This window comes from Gavialis gangeticus, unplaced genomic scaffold (genome assembly GCF_001723915.1).
Source record: "Gavialis gangeticus isolate Ggan-Ray unplaced genomic scaffold, GavGan_comp1, whole genome shotgun sequence".
Classification (NCBI taxonomy): domain Eukaryota; kingdom Metazoa; phylum Chordata; order Crocodylia; family Gavialidae; genus Gavialis; species Gavialis gangeticus.
The window spans coordinates 55,556,089-55,576,491 of NW_017729006.1; the positions used below are offsets into that span (position 1 = coordinate 55,556,089).

At 44.4% G+C, this 20,403-nt stretch overlaps 1 protein-coding gene across 7 annotated transcripts in view; it reads right to left on the minus strand.

Moving 5' to 3' along the window:
- LOC109291965 (poly(rC)-binding protein 3-like) overlaps positions 1 to 20,403 on the minus strand; it is a 316,506-nt gene that overhangs the window by 215,954 nt on the left and 80,149 nt on the right. For 6 of the 7 annotated variants that reach the window (XM_019509221.1, XM_019509216.1, XM_019509222.1 and 3 more), the window contains exon 2: positions 8,123 to 8,238. The exons of the other annotated variant lie outside the window; for it this stretch is intronic. The gene's annotated coding sequence lies outside the window, so the exon portion shown is untranslated. The remainder of the gene's footprint in view (positions 1 to 8,122; positions 8,239 to 20,403) is intronic. 7 annotated transcript variants of the gene reach the window in all.

The following is a 20,403-nucleotide window of genomic DNA, read 5'->3' on the forward strand; positions in this document are numbered from 1 at the left end:
AATCCCTCCAATAAACAGTACAGTAAGTAGAATGGAGAGGTTGCCTGTTGCATTCTTTTCTCCATGAACGTTGCCAATGTAGGGTAGAGTAGAAGGGAACATGAAGTTATAAAGGGGACACACCTGTTGGTCCTCCATGCCTCCTAATATTCTCATGAATATGAGAGATAATTCCTACTCTTTTAGTTCTTGTCTAGACTAGGAAAATGCACTGTGTTAAAATGTATTAACTAACAAACTTTCACAAAAACACTGCTAAAATACCACAAAGTCCTTAATGTGGATAAGGCTCAAAGTACCCCAAGCTCATCCATACTGAAACATGGCAGTCCTTGCCTTGATTAAAAGCAAAGCTGTATTTAGCACTGTATTAGGGCCTCGTTACATGTTCCACTATGAGTTGCTCAAATGTTGATCTATGTTAGTGGTAGCTTGAGTTTGAAACAGTCACACCTTAAGGCTAAAAACCTTCTCTGACTGTCCCCGACTTGCACAGCTGTGACTTGCCACTAGAGGGCTGTCAAGCAGGGGATGGATTAGGAACTACAGCTGTGATTTGCCACTAAAGAGCTGGTGAACCAGTACAGATTTCAATGCCTACTATAGGTGGGGGTGTGTGACAGATGGGTTGGGGATGCAGGAACATGAAGCTGGGAGGCAGAAAGTTAATGGGATAGGGGTAATGAAATAGGAGTTGGAAGGGAAATGGGGGTAGGGGATGGGTGGTAAAATGAAGGAAGTCAACCACTGAAGGATAAAATAAAAGGAAGCAAAAATAAATACATAAATAAATAAAGAGAAAGAAAATTAGAGGTCTCATGTTTTAATAATTTGGGATTGGGGTATGGAGGGTGCTGGCAATGCTTTCTGGGGTGACTGGAAGGTAGGCGTGATGAGGTGCTCTTGAGGGAGCTACTGCCTTGAGAAAGAAGCCCTAGCTCATGGGGACCCGATCTGGCCACCTACCTTGTATCTTCCCCACCCCCTTAGATCCCACTCCCAGATCTGTCCTTGACCTACAGCCTGGCTAGCTGGTATGTATTTTGCAGGCTGGTTGCATGGAGTTGCAGCTATGCAGGTGGGAAGGTCACACACCCAGTGGTAGGAGGGGGAGTTGCTTTGATGCCGGAACTGCCCCTTGAGCAGTAGAGTTCACGGGGTGGAAAGTTTGTTCACACAGAACAGGAGGGTGGGTGAGGGAACACTGTACCTTGAGATGCTGGAGGACTGCAACTTGGGTGGCTTATCTGTGGGGAATGGCTGCACATTAATGGAACATGAGCTGGGTAGCATGGGTCAGAGATGAACCTCCCTTGGAGTGGTGTAATTGTAAGCTGCCTGGACAATTCAGAGGTTAAGAGCTCATGGAGCAACCTAAAATTAATGTGTAACAAGGCCCTTAGTTAGAAAACAGTCAGTGCATTTCCTGACAGGATGCATTTTTCCAGTGTGGGCACAAGGTAGCTTACATGATGGGGAGGACTGGCAGTAACAAAAGAAAGGCCTTTTTCCTTATATACCTAAAACACCCACACATCCGCGTTCTAGAGGGCAGGATACAACCCTTTGTGGATTCACTAGGCACAGTTTCAGCTATTTAAATGAGAGAATCTAAAGGTAAAAACAAAAAGGATCCTAACATTTTGTTCTATACACTGCACCTCAAAGAACCTCAAAGGTCTTGATCTTGAAATGTCACTGGGCAGACATGTCCAAAAAAATATGCTTCAGGAAGAATGGTAACCTTTAATAAAGAGATATAAGGACATCTTAAACTTACATGCTGTCTTTAGTACAAATAAAATGTATTCAGATAGAAACCCATCCAATACTGCAGCTGGTGTTTAATGATACTTCATTTACATCACAAAAGACTGAATTGAGTGTTTATGGAACTAGTAGAAGATTGAGAGGAAGAAGATTGCTTTACTTTCACATGCTGCCACTAAAAAGCCTTTGTTTCTGTACATAGTTCCTGATGACTTATCTTTTCAGTAACAAGATCTAAGAAACATAATCTGAGATGGGTACCTAATTTATTAAACACAACCCAACTTAGGCTCACTACTTCAGACGTAGCAAAATTTACTTCAGGGTGACATTCCTCAATGGGCAGAAGATGAGGAAGAGAACTTAAATCCAGTTTAAGTTTTATTTTGAAATTTTAAGAGGGACTTGATGAGGGATAGGTTTCATGTTGCCCATCTGCCTGACTGTTGGACATCAGTGGTCAGCAAAGCACAACGGGAGAGTCAATATAATCTTGTTATCAGTGGTGTCAAATGCTGCCAATACATTTACTCAAAGCAACACGGATGACTTTTCAGCATCTGCTGCTAAATCTGGTTATCCAAGCCAGGTCACAGCATGGCCATGTCAGATTCCAATGAATCTGCAAATTCTGCTAAATACCTTGTCATAAGGACACAAGAAAGGCAAGGATCCACCACAGATGCACTATTCATACTATCTTTGTGCTATGTTCAAACACAAAAGCTCAACTGGTTGGAGACATTTGAAATGTCTGACTTGGTGGGGAATGTCTAGATGTCTCTAGGTGCATTTATACATGTGCTCCGGGAGTGGGATGGGGGTGCTTTAATTAGAATGGCTCTGAGACCCACTCTAATTAAAGTGCCCAAAGTGTCACGTGTCAGCATCCCCACACTGAAAAATGGCAGTGGGGGCGCCTTAACTAAGGCTCATTGAATGAGCTTTAATTTAAGTGCCTGTAGCAGGGCACTAAGGTGCCTGCTTCTTGTAGAGCCGGGATAACTACCCAGGTGCCGGTTGCTAGGGTAACCAGAAGGAGCTAGTGACCCGCACCTGCCAGCAGTCAGCTGACCGGAAGGCGCAGGGCCTGGCTCGCATTTAAACCCCAGGGCTGAGGCCAGGTGGGAGTTCCCTGCCAGCAGCCAAGGGGGAAGGAGCTCTCCCAGAGCAAGCGGAGGGGAGAGGTCAGACTCCAGGTACAGCTCTGAGACTGGGGGAAGGATGGAGCCTCCCTGGTGTGGCAGGAATAATGCTACAGCCAGATGGCTAGGATATATGTTATAGCCCAGGGACTTGTGTTTTGTTTGCTGTTTAAACCAGTGGCTTGGGTGGGGCTATAAGGGGATGGAGGAGGCCTCATAGGGGTCCATGGCAGCATGGGGACCCGGGTACCAAAGAGGACACAGCATTGGGGGTGTGCTGACCCCGAGTGTTGGAGAAGGCGCAGCATTGGGGGTGCACCGACCCCGAGCACCAGGGAGGACGCAGCATTGGGGTGCACTGACCCCGAGCCCCAGAGAGAGGAGGGCAGCGAGAAGCCCCAGAGAGAGGGGGCAGCGACTGATGAGCGCCTGTGGAGAGCCCGAGTGCCGGTGAGGTGCAGAGCGAGACTGAAGAATGTCAGTTACATCAGCGAGGCTTGGGGCGTGGTAAAGGGGTGCTTGGAGGCACACATAACCCATAAGGCTGGGGTGAATTGAAACACCCATTACAGAAATGGAGCCAGTGTACAACAGGATAATCATGTCCAAGAGGACAGAAAGGCAGCCTCCCTATTATACATTAACATCAAAGACGTGGCAGGAGAGACTTGAGGGTGCTTTTAGGCTAACTTGGCACGGTAAAGGGGGTGTTAGGGGAGAGCACGGCGACCCCTAGGATGCCCTCCTGTTACAGTGCCCCTGCAGCCATTTTTCAGCTCACAGAAGCTGATACACATGATGCTGGAATCTGCTGGAGCACAGTAATTATCACGCTCCAGAAGACTTGATTAATCGAGTCTGCTCTGATGCATTGTAATTTCAGTGCATCGGAACAGCTTTGCTGAACATGTATAGGCACGCTAAGATTAAATTTTCTTGTCGTGCTCCTGAATCTACCACAAAACTGTAGTAACAAAGCACTTTGCTTCACCAAGTCTTAAATACCAAAATAGACAATAATTTATAGAGTTAAAACCAGCTTAGGACTTGTCAGTTTAATTTAAATTTTTGTAACAAGACTGAGATCCATTTCTCTTGTGACAATGAGCCCTCCAAAGGTTTTTCCTTAGTCAGCTCAAGGTTCTAAATAACAGGAGCTTCCCAAACAGACTGTTAATCACCCTGCTTTCAGAAGTTCAGGCCACCAAGTTTTCACTAGAGCTAAGTACAGACATTCAAAAAGCCTGAGGCAGAATAGATCTAAGTTGCATGGTTTTCCGTATAGTTTACATCAGTAGCGAACAGAACATGCATTCAGCTTCTGGTTGGGGGAGGAGGGCAACACTTAGGCCGGGTTCTACCATTTTTAAACCAGTCTGTGTACCAAACTTATGTTTTGCTACAGGTATACACTGGTTTTGTGAGCTGAATGTTTGTCTTTTACAAGTATAGGCTGGGTTCCCATTGCTTATACTGGTAAAAGTGTAATGATTGTACCTAGCATAGTAGACCAGTGGGGGCATTACCTGTGTACTCTAGCACTGCAATGATTAAGAAAGCTATGGAACAAATAGAATACAGTCTGCCAGACTTTTTTTCACCATTGTATTCTCATACAACTTGGGTCTATGTCCAGATGAGTGCCTGTGTGCTTTGCGGCACCTCAAAGGCTTTTGAGGTGCTGCAAAATGCATGTGGCACACAGAAAAAGGTTCTCTGTGCTGCATATTTGCAGTGCAGAGCCAAAATTAGGTACCAGGAAATTCCAGTATCTACAAAAAAGGATATTAAAAAATGCAGGGTGGCGCATGTGGCTGTAGTGTGCACCACCTGAAACTGGAGCTTGGCCGGCCAGAATCATGCTCTGGCTGCCAGTCAGGCTCTGCGTGCCCAGATCACTGCTGCTGCAGCCCCACAGGGTCCCCAGGTAAGGCTGCTTTCCTCTTACCTAGGATCCCGGCCTCTCCTACCCCACCCAGGGCAATTTGCTGCACACCAGAGTGTGTGTGCAGGGGCATTCCCTGGGGATAAGTAGCAGTGGCATAACTATGTGCTGCTGCTATTTGCCCTTGGGGAAATGTCTATGCATACTTATTTGGATGCGCCCCTTGAGGCTGGCAAAAAATAACACTTTATTTTACTAATTCTTTTCTCTCTTCATTGAGCTGTCCTTTACTGATTCTTTGCTTTGATGCATTTACAAACAATTTGCTACAATAGGGACTTACAGCACCATCTAGCTAAAAGCCAAAATTATAATATTGTAAGTTTTAAGGCTTCTGTGACTACAGGAACTAATACCAGGAATTAACCACTTGTTAACAAACTCTAACATTTACCCTTTTTTTGCTTACAGTCAGATGAGACCCATCCCTTGCCCAACCTGTGCTTATGGAAAACACACCCTAATTATATTTACTTTTAAAATCCTTATTGCAATTTTGTGTGGTCTGTGTAACCATTGTTGGGCTATAGAAATATTTTGATTTACCCAGGTTACTATACCTTTTTCTTTTATGCTGAATAGGAGCATAACTGCAGCACCACATTACTGCTGGGGGATGTTTGCTAGTGACATTAAGAATAGTTATAATATACAAAGCAATATAAATTTTGCTTGTGTAAAAGGACCTGATGGCTTAGATCAGGAATGTCCAATGGATTGTATGCAAACCCTAGGCTCTGGCCCAGTTGCTACTCCTCCTTGCCCCCATTTGCTCCTGCATCACCAGCCAGGGAAGGGCTGGAGTGCCCAAACTATGAATATAGCAAAGAAGGGAGTTGGGCTGCCTACACTGCAGGTGGGTGGTGTGTGCAGGTGAAAGAGGGGGAAGGTGTTGCACCTGGGATGGGGGAAGACCAGCTGTGCTTGTGGGGGGGGGGAAGGTGAGGGGCTGCCGACATGGTATGTGCAGCTGGGAGAAAAGGGGAGCAAGGGTGCCTGCACAGTGTGTACAGTGGTGGGGAGGGGAGAGCACTGTGTTGCCCATACAGAATGTGACCCACATGGCATTTGGCCTCCTGCTGCTCAGATGTTTGGTGTAAATCAGGGGTGTTAATCAGATATGGCCTGTGGATTGGATTCAGTCTGTGGAACCACATTATTTGGCCTATGGTGTTGGTCCTGGCTCTTGAGTTGATCCACACAGCACACGCAGTGCTTGCTGGACTGGTCCCTTCTTTTCATCCTTTTTGTGACTCGGTATTAAGGATCAAATGGTGGCATGTTACAAAAGCAGATGCATTCATGGATTTTAGGACTTTAAGGGAGTGGAACAGAATGCCACTTACACATCCATGTCCAGTTAGATGCCCAATAGGTGGAATAGAATCTAGTCTGAAGTTGCAGGAGAAAATGTGGGATAATAAAATGCGAAGGGTGCTGGGCTGGAAGTCAAGAGGCTTGGTTTCATGCCCAGTGCAGCCACTGACCTACTGGGGGCCCCCACTGGCAAGTCACTTCATTGTTCTGTCAGTTTCCCTACTTGGGCTAGGGGCAGACATTCAAAAACCCTGAGACTGAATTGATTTACTCTTTGCAGGTTAGTCTAAGCTGCACAGCTTAAACTGATTAATAACTGGACAGACATTCTCTGTTAAATCAGGAAATGCAGGCACATGCCTGCAGTGGGTCAAGCCAGAAGCTGGGGGGTGCTAGGGCATGCTTGCCAACACTGCCAAGACTCTCACCCCTCCCTGCTGGAGTGGAGGGGGCATGGCCAGGCACCAGCCTGGGGCTAGCAGGACACACAGGATGCCAGCCACCAGCCTGGGGGGCTGGGGGGCGCTGCTGCCAGACTGAGTGGGGATGGGAAAAAGTCCATTCTCTGAAGGAAGCATGTACTGAACACAGCAATTTGCAAAGCATACAACAGGGAACTACCAAAAATCTTCACCTAGGTTAAGATATAGCCCAGTAAAACACAAAACACAGCATATAGAACCTAGTCTTACTGAAAATGTAAAGCAGCAAGACAAGAGAGAGCCTTGCATAAGCCCTACTAATCCTGAGGGCAGAATGTCTCCTTATAGCCAGGCATTCAGAAAGACTTCATTTAGGTTTTACAGGTTATGCTTTATAACATAAATGTAAGTCTCTGCATTCTTTTGTTTGCACCTTCCAGCCAGAAGCTGTCTGCAACTTCCCTTAACTTCATCTCCAGCACATGTGTGATGATTGTCAGGTCTTTGCCAAAACTTCCCATCTCTCAGTCTGGTCCTGAAGGTCTTAGCTCTGGGTTCACAGGTGTAGGTCTTGGATCTGCATACAGGCAACTAGCTTGCCTCTCTCCCTTGCTCTGGGACTGCTGTGGAATTAATCCCCTCCCTGGATGCAGGCAAGCTGGACAGAGGGAGGAATTAATTCCATCTCTGCCTGACTGCAGGAAAGTCATGGAGGTGCAGCTGGGGCTGGCAAACCCCAGCTGCAGTCCATAGGGTTTGCCAGCAGGGGTGGAGGGGGAAAGGGATGGAGGAAGGAATTTGCCTCAGGGGCCATGGTGGGCCAGCACCTGGCCACGTCCCACCCCTTCTCCGGCTAGAGAGCAGAGGGAAGGGGCCAGCTCAGCTCTCTGTAGCAGAGCCCAGCCCAGAGAGCATGCCAGGGTGCTGGGGGTCTCTGATTTCTCTTAAACCATTAAGAGGTCTGGGACAGACCTTGCACAAACTGGTTTGAGCCAAATTAGTTAAATCTCATACTACATTTAGCCAGGTTTATCTCAAACTGGTTTCAGCCATTTTCAAACTGGTTTATGTGTACTGAATGTATGTTCTGTTACAGATTTAAACCAGTTTCTGATCACTTAAACCAGTTTATGTGTAATGTCTGTCCCTAGCCTTGCTGAATAGAGGTAATATTACCTTCCACTTCCACGTTTTTGATCCTGTTTTGTGATCTAGAGATGAAAAGCACCCTTGGACCTATGCATTCAAAGTGTCTGATGCTTAGGTGGATCTTACCATGGGACCGGAGACTCTACTCCTAGACCAGTGAAAGAATTAAAATAATTTGTTTACCCGGTTCTGTCCTCCACTGCACACGGGTGTTTCCTCTAATGTGCCATGGAGTAAGAGGAGAAAGCCTCTCACTCAACATCTTTATGTGTGGGACAGAGAAGGACATGATGTCACAGCTCATATGTTATGCAAGTACAGTTCTATACAGATCGTTAATATAAGCAAACTGGGACAAACTCTCTTTGACTCACACAAATGTAAATCTCCTCTGAAGGTGCAGATAAATGATGTCACTTCGTATTTGCACCAATGTAATTGTGAGCAGACTCAGGATCGCTTGTCTTATTTAACTGGTCCAACACATTATCTGAAAGAATACAACAGAACAATAGTTATAAAAAATATCTGGATGTCATCTAGTGGAGAGCAACAAAAATGATGACAAGTTTAGGAAACAGGACTTAAACAGAAAGACTGGAAGAAGTGGGGTTATTAAGCCTGAAGACAAAAAGCCTGTGAGGGGGACTTGATAACAGCTGTCAAATACTTGAAGGGTGGTTATAAAGGGGATAGCGATAGACAATTCTCTGAGTCCACAGGAGAAAGGACAAGGCATAACAATCTTAAATCACAGAAAGGGAAATTAAAGTTGAATATTAGGAAGAACATTTTCTTTACACAGGTGGGTAAGCATTGGAATAGATTACCTAGAATGGTGGCACCCAACCTTCCTCTGCTGGCTGGATGAGTGATGTGGGGTTGGTGCATGGGGTCAGTTTGTAGGTGCAGTATAACATGCTGGAGTGACCCAAAACACCAAGATCCAGCTGTGCACTGGAGTGACCCTGCGTGCCCAGATTGAGCCATGTGCCAAAATGACTCTGCATGCTGGCCTGATATAGCACACAGACCACAGTATCTAATCTGCAGTGCTCCCCATGGTCCAAAAATCTGGCAACAGTGGAGCAGCAATTAACATTGCCACTATTCCCCTATCGCCAAATTTCTGGAGCCATGGGGAGCCCCATGGACCATGTGATAGGGCTGCACAGGCTAGATTCTAGCCTGTGGGCTGGAAGCTGAGAACCCGTGACCTAGAGAGGTTGTGGAATCTCCATTATTGGAAGTTTTTAAAAGCAGGTTAGACCAACACTTGTCTGAAGGGATGATCTTGCTCTGAGCAGATGTTTGGACTCTATGACCTGCTGAAGACCCGTATGATTCTAAAACAGAAAAGAAGAATGTCACATTTTGTGACATACTGCAATGACTCTGAGTAAAAGGAAAGGTACGTCATACTTCGTATTTATTGCAGGGGCATGCCATAGTCTATGGGGCCCTGTAATCTGAAATGCCAGCCTGTGAAATCATGTTAACTGCAATATGTTTCAGTGTTTCAAATGAAGGATATTTTGTTTCAAGTTCATAATACCAGTCTGCGCATCCAATGAAGAAGTGCCTGTCAGAGGTGTTACTTGTCAGATTCGCATGGGAACAGAGATAAATGGGCTAAGCACTGATCTAGTGGTAAAAACATATGGACACTTCACTAAGACCGAAGTTTTCAGGAGTAGCAAAATAGAAAGAATACAATAGCATTATATTGTATATAATATCCTTTGTGTTGCACTCTTGGTCACAAAATCCAATTTTGTCCCTGAATTTACAAGAATAGCTCCTTTAAGCTTTAATAGGTGATATATTTGTGTAGCTGAGGAGAGAAGCAAGCTGATTGTGGCTACTTTTTTCCCCAAATATATATCATATAACCTCACTTACATCAGTGCGCTTGAAGGCAGAATTTGGCCGCTAAACTGAGATACCTGGGAGTATTCCCCTTCTTCCCTCCCTTCCCCTACCCACTCCTTTCTTTCCCTCCCTGCAAAGTTAGAAATCTTGAATGTGGCTCTGCCTGAGTGATCACCTGTTTTTTTGGGGGGGTTTTTTTTCAGTGATAAAAAAAATCCCAGAAAGTCAAACCATGAGGCTGTGAGAAAGCAAAGCATTAAATGGGGTTTCACAGGAGAACTCATTTTAGAAAATGCAGTGTGACTAAGCATCTACAGAAAACAATATTAAAAAAGTCTGACCTAGATAACATTATTTCTTAGTGACTGGGATTCATTAAAAATGCTATATTAAAAAATGTACTGAAGCTTGAGTGTCACTTTGTTTTGGACAGCCCAGCTCTGCTTAACTAACTGAGAATAAAAGAGGGTTTTTACAACAACAACAACAAAGGCAGCTGAAAAAGAGTTATTTTATTAAGAATAGACTAATAATAAATTGGTATGAAATAGAATGCTTTTACATAGTAGGGGATTGTTTGAGTGAATGTTTTCTTTGGTTAGCTCACAGCCCAAGTTGTCATCTGAAGCCGGATTTCAAATCTGAAATCTAAAATTTGGGAAGAAGTCCTAACTTCTCATGGTGAAACTCCCAGATTTCAGAGCTTTAACTGACAACAGTCACAAACTCACTATGCCACTGAAGTCAGTGCCACTGCAAGGTGGGAGGGCATAATAAGCCTTTTCCATTCCTGCTGCTCCTTGGGCAGTGATTGAGCAAAGATGGCTGTCATGCACAAACAGGATAACCCTGTACCCAAATGGAAGCATTTAGGACAGCAAGAGAGAATAAGGTCCCAAGCCGTGTGTAGACGAAATGAGGGGCATGTGTGCACACCACTTTAAAGCTGGCTAAATGCCTTTGCATTGCTTTAATGGTGTCCATGTTTGTATGCCTTGGCGGTGTATTGCTCATTAATTCCAGCCGCTGTAGGAAATTCGGTAGCATAATGCACCTTAAATAACTTGGGGCGCAGCAAACTAAAACTCCTTCAAGGAGTTTTAGTTTGCTGCCCCTACAACTGCAGAAGAAAGCACCAGGCCCTGTGCAGTTCTGTGGCTCTGCAGGAAGCCTGTGCAGACAGCCTGGCAGCAGCCCAGGAAAACAGGCTCTGCCCAAGGAAAGCGATGAGCCTGGTCTTCCCCCTCCCCGGAGCCTGCCTGTCTGCCTGAGCTGTGTGGGGGCCCAGTGCTTCCCTCTGTGGCTGCGGTGCCCCCTGGGACTGAGTCAAGTGCCTGTGGGCAGGTGCCACTGGGGGGTGGGGGTGGGCACTGCTGCTGTGGAGGGAAGCACCAGCCCCCCCCCCCCGAACAGCCCAGGGACTGCTCCGCCTGCTGTCAGGTCACCCTCCCCTCTCTGCCAGAGAGGCAGGTAAGTCAGAAGGGTGTGTGCACAACACAGGGTTTAATTGGCCCTAAATGGAAGTGGTGTTTTTTAAAACTCACTTCTTCAATTAAAGGCCCCTATTTTATCTACACATGCCCCCAGTGTATCAAAGGATGTTGGGCCTGGCTTGGAATGCACCTAAGCCAATCCCCCTCAAAAGGGACTTCTCTTATGTTTAAGTACTTAAGGCAAGCATGAAATAATTGAGATTATTTAGCCTAAATTTTGGGAGAACGAGGATTTTTTAATCCCAATGAAGGCTAGGGGGTGGAGGGATTTGATAACCCTTCACAGGCCACCAATTGGACAGTCCTGATGGTGCTTGATTGTTTTCTATGGCCACAGGGGACAGGAAAAAAGGATAACAGTTTTAAATTACAACAGTCGTAAAATTTAGGTTGGATATTAGGAAGAACTTGCTACTTTTGCAGGTCATTAAGCATTGGAATGGATTCCCTACAGAGGTGGTAGAATCTCTCTCTGGAAGTTTTTAAGAGCAGGTTAGGTCAGCATTTCCTAAACTTTTGATACCCAGGGTACACTTTTTCTGAATTTAAATAGGTGGCACACTTTATGCTTACACCCCAAAATATGTATGTGTATAGCTTATTTCATAGACATTAGGGCTAGAAAGGACCTCGGAAGATCTTTCAGTCCAGCCCCCTGCCCCAGGGGCAGGAAGTCAGCAGGGGTCATAGGATCCCAGCAAGATAAACATCCAAATGTCTCTTGAAGGCATTCAAAGTAGGTGCTTGAACCACCTCCGGCGGCAGCCTATTCCAGACCTTGGGGGCTCAGACAGTAAAGAAGTTCTTCCTTATCTCCAGCCTGAAATGGTCATGGAGGAGTCTGTGACCATTTGACCTTGTCATCCCCTGGGGCACTCTGGTGAACAGATGTTCCCCCAGATCCTGGTGAGCACCCGTTATAAACTTATAGGCAGCCACTAGATCGCCCCTGAGCCTGCGCTTTTCCACGCTGAAGAGTCCCATAACTCTCAGCCTCTCATCATCAGGTCTGTTTTTCTGACTTCTGATCATGCACGTGGCTCTCCTCTGCACTCTCTCAAGCTTCTTCACATCCTTTTTGAATTGTGGAGCCCAAAACTGGATGCAGTACTCCAGCTGCAGCCTCACCAAGGCTGAGTAGAATGGCAGAATGATGTCCTGGGATTTGCTTGAGAAACATCTATGGAGGCAAGCCAGCATTTTGCTCACTTTATTAGCTGCAACATCACATTGATGGCTCATGTTCATCTTATGGTCAATCATGACACCCAAGTCCCTTTCATCCATAGTGCTAGCCAGTGTAGCACTGCCAAGCCTATAAGCATGCTGCGGGTTTTTCTTCCCAAGGTGGAGAACCTTGCATTTTTTGGTGTTAAACACCATCAGATTCTCATCTGCCCATTTCCTGAGCCTGTCAAGGTCAGCCTGGATCAGGTGTAGATGCTTTACCCCAAAGTCTGGTGTTGTTGGCGAACTTGCCAGTCCACTTCTGATACCAATGTTCACATCATTAATGAAGATGTTGAATAGTATAGGCCCAAGGACAGAGCCTTGAGGGACCCCACTGGTCACAGCGCACCACAACAATTGACTTCCATTAACCACCACCCTCTGGGTGTGACCATGGAGCCAATTCCCCAGCCAGCACACTGTGGTGAAGCCGAGGCCGCAGTTGGCCAGTTTTGCTAAGAGGTGATCATGGGATACCAGATTGAAGGCTTTTTTGAAGTCAAGATATATGACATCAGTCTCTTCTCCTTTGTCCAGGTGATGGGTCACCTGGTCGTAAAAGGAAATAAGATTCGTCAAGCAAGACCTACCTGCAACAAACCCGTGCTGGCTATCCCTCAGGATGTTGCCATCAGCCAGTCTGTTAAGAATGGTCTCTTTGATAATCTTTTCTAAGACCTTCTCTGGGATAGAGGTCAGGCTGATGGGCTTGTAGTTGGCCAGATCCTCTTTCCTCCCTTTCTTGAAGATAGGCACCACGTTGGCCTTCTTCCAATTTTCGGGCACTTCCAATCTTATGCAGTGGTGCTCAACCTTTTAGGCATAGGGCCGGGCCCAATCCTGCTGTGTGGAGCTTGGAAATTTGGGGGTGAGGGAGGAACGGCAGCATTAATCATCACCGTTCCTCCACTGCCGCATTTCCAGACCTGTGGGGAGTCTCACGGACCCAATGATGTAGCTCCAGAGGTGTTATCTGATACTGATAAAGTGTGGTTTTTTTGAAGCACACTTTCAATGCTCTTGCAGTACAGTAGTGTGGGCAGCATACCCTTTGGGAGTCACTGGGTTAAACATTTGTCTGGAATGATTTAGACAGGGATGGTCTTGTTTTGAGAGAAAGCTGGTCTAGATGACTTCCTTGAGGTCCCTTCCAGCCCTATTTTTCTGTCATTGTAAGTGTTTTTATGTAGTGGGGCCATGCCCCACTAGATCAAACTCAGATCTCATGTAGCTTTAAACTCTAAAGTTTGGACAAATCTTTAAAGTTTCACTGGCATAGGTTAGGAATGTAAGATGAAAGAAAAAGAAAAAGAAGAGAAAAGAAAAGAAAGAAAATCACAGTTTTGACATAGCTATGCCAGCAAGAGGTCTAGTCTAGATGTCATTATATAGGCAAAAGAAAAGTCCTGTTTGCTGTAATAGCTTATCTTTTTCAGGGAACTGGTGGAAAGCAATAATTGACAAAAGGTTTCCAGGTTGTAGCCATATTGGTCTAGAGGGAAAAGCAATCAGGACTTGTGGTAGAGGTGATATCTTCTATTAGGGCAACTAGATTTTTGCAAAAAAAAATCTTTAATTACAAGCTTTTGGGCACAAACACCCTTCATCAGGCATAAGAGAAAAGATTGTAAAAATTCTTCTTGGTAGAAACTAAAGTTCATATTTCATAGGACAGTTGAAGGTGTGGTAAAATCTCCTGTTTGGAACAATTCATTTCATATGCAGATTAGGCTCAGAGAAAAGTTGGAATGGTCTGTTTACCTCAAAGTTGTTAGGTGGTAAGCAGGATATAGTCCTATTTCCCTCTGGTTATGGTGTTTCATATTTCACAGAGGAGTAAATGGATGGAATGCTCTTTTGGGCAGGCATTTCTTATGTGATGAGGTGTCTCTGAGCTCTGTGGTGAGGCTTTGTGTGCCTAAGGATTTTGTGGAAATTGTTTCAACATTATGAGAGAGCCCTCAGTTGGAGGCATTAAAAAATAATTCCATTCCAAGCTAGAAAAAGAGACGTGGAACCCCAACAACATTGGCACTTTCCCATAGGCACTACCTTCAACTGTATTTTACTACTTCAGAAAAACAGATAAAAATTCCTTAAGGGACTGCAAAAAATGGTTTCAGTTTATATCATTACTTTATTCCAGGCTGTTGGTTGTAGTTGTGTTGGTCTAAGGACATAGACAGACAATATTCTTTGGGTAGATATGATCTCTTTTATTAGACCAACTAAATAGTTGGAAAAATTGTTCTTTGCAAGCTTTCAGGCACAAACACCCTTCTTCAGGCATAGTCTGTTGGTGCGTGCACGCTTTCCTAGGTAGAACAGAAGCCAAAATGCAAAACGCAGGTCTGTGAAAATCCTAATGTGTGGCAGTAAGGTTCAAAGGGAATGGGAGACAATAGGTGTGAAAAGGTAGTTGTGGGGAGAAAGGGGGAGAAGGTGGTCAAATGTAGCTGGTAAAATGCAGACAGGTTACCTGGGATTATCAGATGGCAGGCAGGTTATAATGCACCATAAATCCAATGTCTATATTTAGTCCACAATTTTTTGTATTCAAAAATCATAGATTTATGATGTGAAGTTTATAGGCTTGTGTATTTCAGGTGTTTTAGTAAATGCACTTTAAAGATTAGAAGTGAGAGACTGGAGAGAGAGTGGTTATCTTGTGAGAAGTGTGCACCTCTAGTTAACTGGATATTTTTGTCTTTGATAGATTTTCAGTGTGTGTTCATTCTGGTACACAGTTTTTTCATTTCTCCTACATATTCTCCATCCACGTGTTTAATGCACTAGATAAGGTATATTATATTTCCGGAAGTGCAGGTGTCAGATCCAGGAATGGTGATGGTTGTGTTGTGGGATATAGTCATTGTGAGAGTAGTGGACATGTGTTACATTTTTTTGTCCTGGCATGGTCTCGATCCATCCAGTGTGCTTTGGGCCATAGGAAGTTTGCTTCTGGTGATGAGGTTGGTAAAATTTCGTGCTTGTTTAAAGGCTAGGATGGGTGGTTCTGGAAAGATCTCTTTAAGAATTGGGTCTTCTTTTAGTATGGGTTTCAATTGTTTGAGGATTTTTCCATATAGATTCCAGGGAAGTCATAACTAATGGTATGCAATTTGTGGGGATTTCTTTTTGTACTGCAGTGATTCTTCACGTGGTATTGGGGTGGCTCTTTCAAAAGTATGATCTGTCTCTCTGGAAGAGTGTCCTTGCTGGGTGAAAGCCCCTTTGCGATTTGTGAGGTGACAATCAGGGGTATTCTCCTCAGTGCAAATTCAGTGGTATTGGAGGGCTTGGATGTATAGTACAGTTTTCTTGGTGTGTTGAGAGTGATTGCTAGATCTGTGTAGATAGGCATGTTGGTTTCCTGTATATGGTGGTTTGTATTTTACCATTCTAGATATTGATCATAGTGTCTAAAAGGAAATGTTGGTGCTGGAGTATTCAAGAGATAGTCTAATTGATTGGTGATGGTTACTGAATTTGTGATGGAAATTAATCAGAGATTGCAGGTTTTCGGTCCAAATGATGAAGATGTCATAGATAGATCTTAGGTATAGCATGGGTTTGATGGTGCAGTTCTTGTGAAATTTTTCTTCCAGGTGGGTCATAAAAAGGTTGGCATATTGTAGAGCCATTTTGGTGCCCATAGCTGTGCCCATGGTCTGGAAGAAGTATCGGTTCTTGAAACTGAAGTTGTTGCGTGTGATGATACAGTGTATAAATTCAGTAATATCTTTAGGTCTATACTTCTGAGTTGTAATCTTGCTGTTGTAGATATGTAAGGCAGGTTTGGATGCCATCCTGGTGTGGGATGTTGGTATATAAGATGGTAACATCCCTGGTGGCTAGGAGGGTTTTGCCTGAAAGGTGGTCTATGTTTTTAAGTTTTATAGAAAGTCTGTTGTGTCTTGACAAAACTTGGTCTTTGGGTGATGAGAGGTTTTAGGATGAAACTGGATATTTCCTCAGTTTGGGTTCCATGGTTGGAAATTATAGGTTTGTCTGAGTTTCCTTGTTTGTAGATTTTAGGGAGCATGTAAAAAGTCTTTGGTTTGGGTAGTGGGGGAATCAAGTTTTGTAGCTTTTCTTGTAGTTCAGATGGAAATGATGTGATGGTGGTTTTGAGTTTTAGGGTCAAAAGGGGAGTTGGATCTTCCTTTAATTTTTGCAGTAGGCAGTGTCAAAAGAATTGTCTGATGGCTTCTTTTATGTAGGTTAAAGATAACTATAGCTCCTCCTTTATCTGCTGGTTTCATTGCTCTTTGGTGGTTGGATCTTAGAGATTCTATGACCTTTCTCTCGGACAGGGAGAAGTTGTTATGGTGGTGCTTGTTGTTGATGATTTCATTATTTATTCTTTCCCTGAAACAGTCAATATAGCCATCGAGGTTTGAATTTCGTCCACTGTGAGGTGTCCAGTTTGATTTTGGGGGGATTTTTTGGTATTAATCCTTTCTTCAGTGTTGTCACAGGATGAAGTGTTGCTGGAAGTGGATCCATTTTGGTTGTGGAAATATTTCTTGAGATGGAGGTATCAGAAAAATTCTTTTAGTTCTCCACATTGTAGTATTTTATTAGGGTATTTTTTCTGGACAGAAATTAAGGCCTTTTGAGCGGACAGATTTTTCCACTTTGGTAAGTGTATGCATGAAGAGATTGATAATATTTGAGGGTTGGCCGGTTCCTTTAGTTTATCAGGTATGAGTTTGGAATATTGTATGGTACTGGTGTTGTTTCTCTGATGGTTGTTTAGTGGCTAGGGAGGTTGTTCTTGTAGTAATTGGTTCCATTTCTTCTTTTTATGTTGAATGGATGTTGTAAAAAAAATCATTGGTAGTCTTTTTGTATACACTGTATAATGTTTGGGAAGATAATCCTTGTTTATTCCAGGACTGTTAGAGGTTTGCATGGTTAGCAGTCTCTTGTGCATTATCCCTTACTGTTAGTTACAGAAGGAAACTAAGCTCCCATCTTTTCAATTAGCCCCAAATAATTCTAGTCAATGAATTAAGGCTCCATTCTAATTTTTTTTTTATTAGTTGCACACACTTTACTTCTTCTTTTATGTCACATGTTAAAGGGCAGAATCAGATCTTGAAAATATTATCAAAAGGCTAAACGTATTAACCATAGCTAAGACTTCTTCTCCATCCAATCCTAGATGCATGTCAGGGACAGCAGACAATGAAGACCTGAACAAGTGCTGCACAAGGAGGAAGGCTGACTGAAACTCGCACACAATAGAAGACCGAGGGTGCAGACACAGTGGGATTGCTCTGGAGTAACCCTGTAGCCTGCACGAAGTGCTAATACAGAGCCTGGCCACTATGTGGCAGAAAAGCCAGCTTGCACTGAACAAATGGCTATACAGAGATGCAAATGATAAGATTAGCAAAAATAAGAGTGGCTCTCTGGTGCAGGGGTGGTCAGTCTGCACTACCTGTGCCACAGATGGCACAGGCAGACTCTGCATATCGCATGTGGCAGACTGAGGAGGGGACAAGCAGAACAGCAGCATATAGGGAAGGAAGCAGAAAGCAGAGCAGCAGATCAGGCACAGAGATGGGACTGGAGTGGCGTTCAGAGGGTGCACAGTTAGTTTGTACAACACCTGCCAAAAAGGTTGGCCCCCATTGCTCTAGTGTAACTAGCAGCAGCTTATAGTTACTCCTCATTTTTGGAGTGAGAACTTTACCCCAGAGTGAACTGATTTACACAAATATAAGTCTTTGTGGGTGCATGTACATGTTCATTAATGTGCCATAATTATGGCACATTAAGCTCAGTACTTGGTTATACAAGTACAATCAATGCGCAGGAACTGGCATTACTGCACAGTAGCATGGGTGCACGGCTTTTTAGTGATGCTAACTGCACATTAGCCTAATACTACTGCACAGTAGCGTATTAGCATGGTTTTTGCCCTGCATGCTACTGTGTAGTAGAATTAGGCTACTATGCAGTTAGCATCTCGTGTAGATGTGCCCTGTATTGAGGGTCCCTCTACTTTTTACTATGAAGTAAAGTCAGTTTATTCTGTAGTTAACGTCATGCATCTGTACCCTGAGCACCAAATTTAATTCTATTTCTTTAGGATGAATCCACTGAGAAACATACTGCACACTGCTAGAACCAATGTCTGAATGTCACGTACATTGATAAAGGTTTGGCATGAGACAAACTCTGATTGGTTTGATGCAGCAACTGAAGTTTCATCAACTGAAGTTTATTTTTAGTACACAATAAATAGTCAGCTAACTCTGGAAGATAAAGATCCTGATCACATCCTGAGTACATTCACTTAGGAACTCTAGTCACATGAAGAAAAGGACTCTCAAAGGTTTCTACACTGCTATTGTCTCAATTAGGAAAATGAATGGTCTTCAGAAAATCTGATTTCCCCCTCAGAATACAGAGAATTGCCTTTGAGGACACAATGATTCTGAGAGCCAAATGGATGGACATTTTCATGTGTGCATGACATAAAGCAGATTTTCACTCAGATATTTTTTTTTTCAGTTGGATGCATCAAGTATGTAGATTGTTGGTAAAGTTACCCCACAGAAACTGAGTAGTAACAACACTGCTGTACCAGTCATACGAACTCTTACCTAGGCATTTTCACCAAAGGGTGGTCAGACAACACAAGTCGAAACTTTCAACTACAATGAGTCCAATCACTTGTGCAGTGCATCTAGGCCAGGGGTGGGCAATTATTTCAGGTGGAGGGCCACTTACTGAGTTTAGGCAAGCTTGTCCCCCCAGAAGCACTCCTTTCTGCAAGGGTTTTTGCCATCTCAGAACCAGAAAAATACCAAATTATATTCTAAAAAGCGAACATCTACAACATTTGTTAATATGATTTCAAAAAATATTTTTGTACTGATTTACATATGCTTGTGTAAACACCCTCTCGCTCCTGGCCCCGGGGTACTGGTGCGGCCCTGTGCTCTTGTGGTTTGGTGATGCAGCTGAGGGCCATGCGGTGCTGGAGCAGCCAGTGGGCGTGCAGGGAAGCAGTGAAAGCTGCAGCAGGCAGAGGCTTTTTGGTGGGGGGGCATGGGTAGGAGGGGGCTGAAGGTGGGGTCGGGTCAGGTTGGATTTGCTACTGAGTCCTACCAACTTCCCCTAGGTCCTACTGCCTCTGGCTCTCATCATCTTTGACAGACAGCCAGGAGCAGATAAATATTAACTTTCTAAATTTTTTAGGGGCCTCACAGGCCAGATAGAATGGCTTCATGTGCCAAATCTGGCCTGCAGACCATATTTTGCCTGCCCCATTCTATAGAGCACCCAAGTCACTCCTGATTGGCTGTTGGGCACAGAAAAGCATGCCCCCAACCTGGCATTCCTTCAGTAAAATTTAAATGCAGTTTTTCTACAAATACTCAGATGAATACATGTCACTTCCTACTTTCTAACATATTAACATGTCACACAACATAGAAATGAATGTAAATGTTAGAATAAACTAATTATGAATCAGTTATCTTTATTTTCCACACATTTTCACTGAATTACTGAATATCATGTACTATAGACAAAAAACTTGGGCATTATCATGGTTAAATTAATGGTAGAGAATATTTTTCAGGTATTTTGGGTCTGATGTTCTTTTTTCCATAATTTTGCAGGGCCATGGGTGTTCCTGGCTGGGTGTGCAGGTGCCAGGGTCAGGCTCTCATGGATCTGTGCCAAAGCATGTGCCCAAGCCCTGGGGTTCTCCTGGGCTGTGTGAAGTTTGTGTGTACATTGTGGGGTGCTTCATGACAGGGTTGGAGGGAACAGCCCAGGGACATGGGTGCCTTGGTACTGGGGCTCATGCAAGAACACAAACACAGATGCCTCCCTTTTCCCCCACCCCCAACCTGCCTGTGGCTGACAGCTGGCCAGAGGAAGGAGGTGGGGTTGGGGAGACAGTGCTGTCTCAGTTTTGTGATAGCTTGGGGGCGGGACCTGCTGGATGCTTGGCTGGTGCAGCTGAGCATGGAGCGAGTGCTAGCATTTCTCCTTGCATGGAGCGGGGGGGGGGGGGGGGGGGAAGGGGGGGG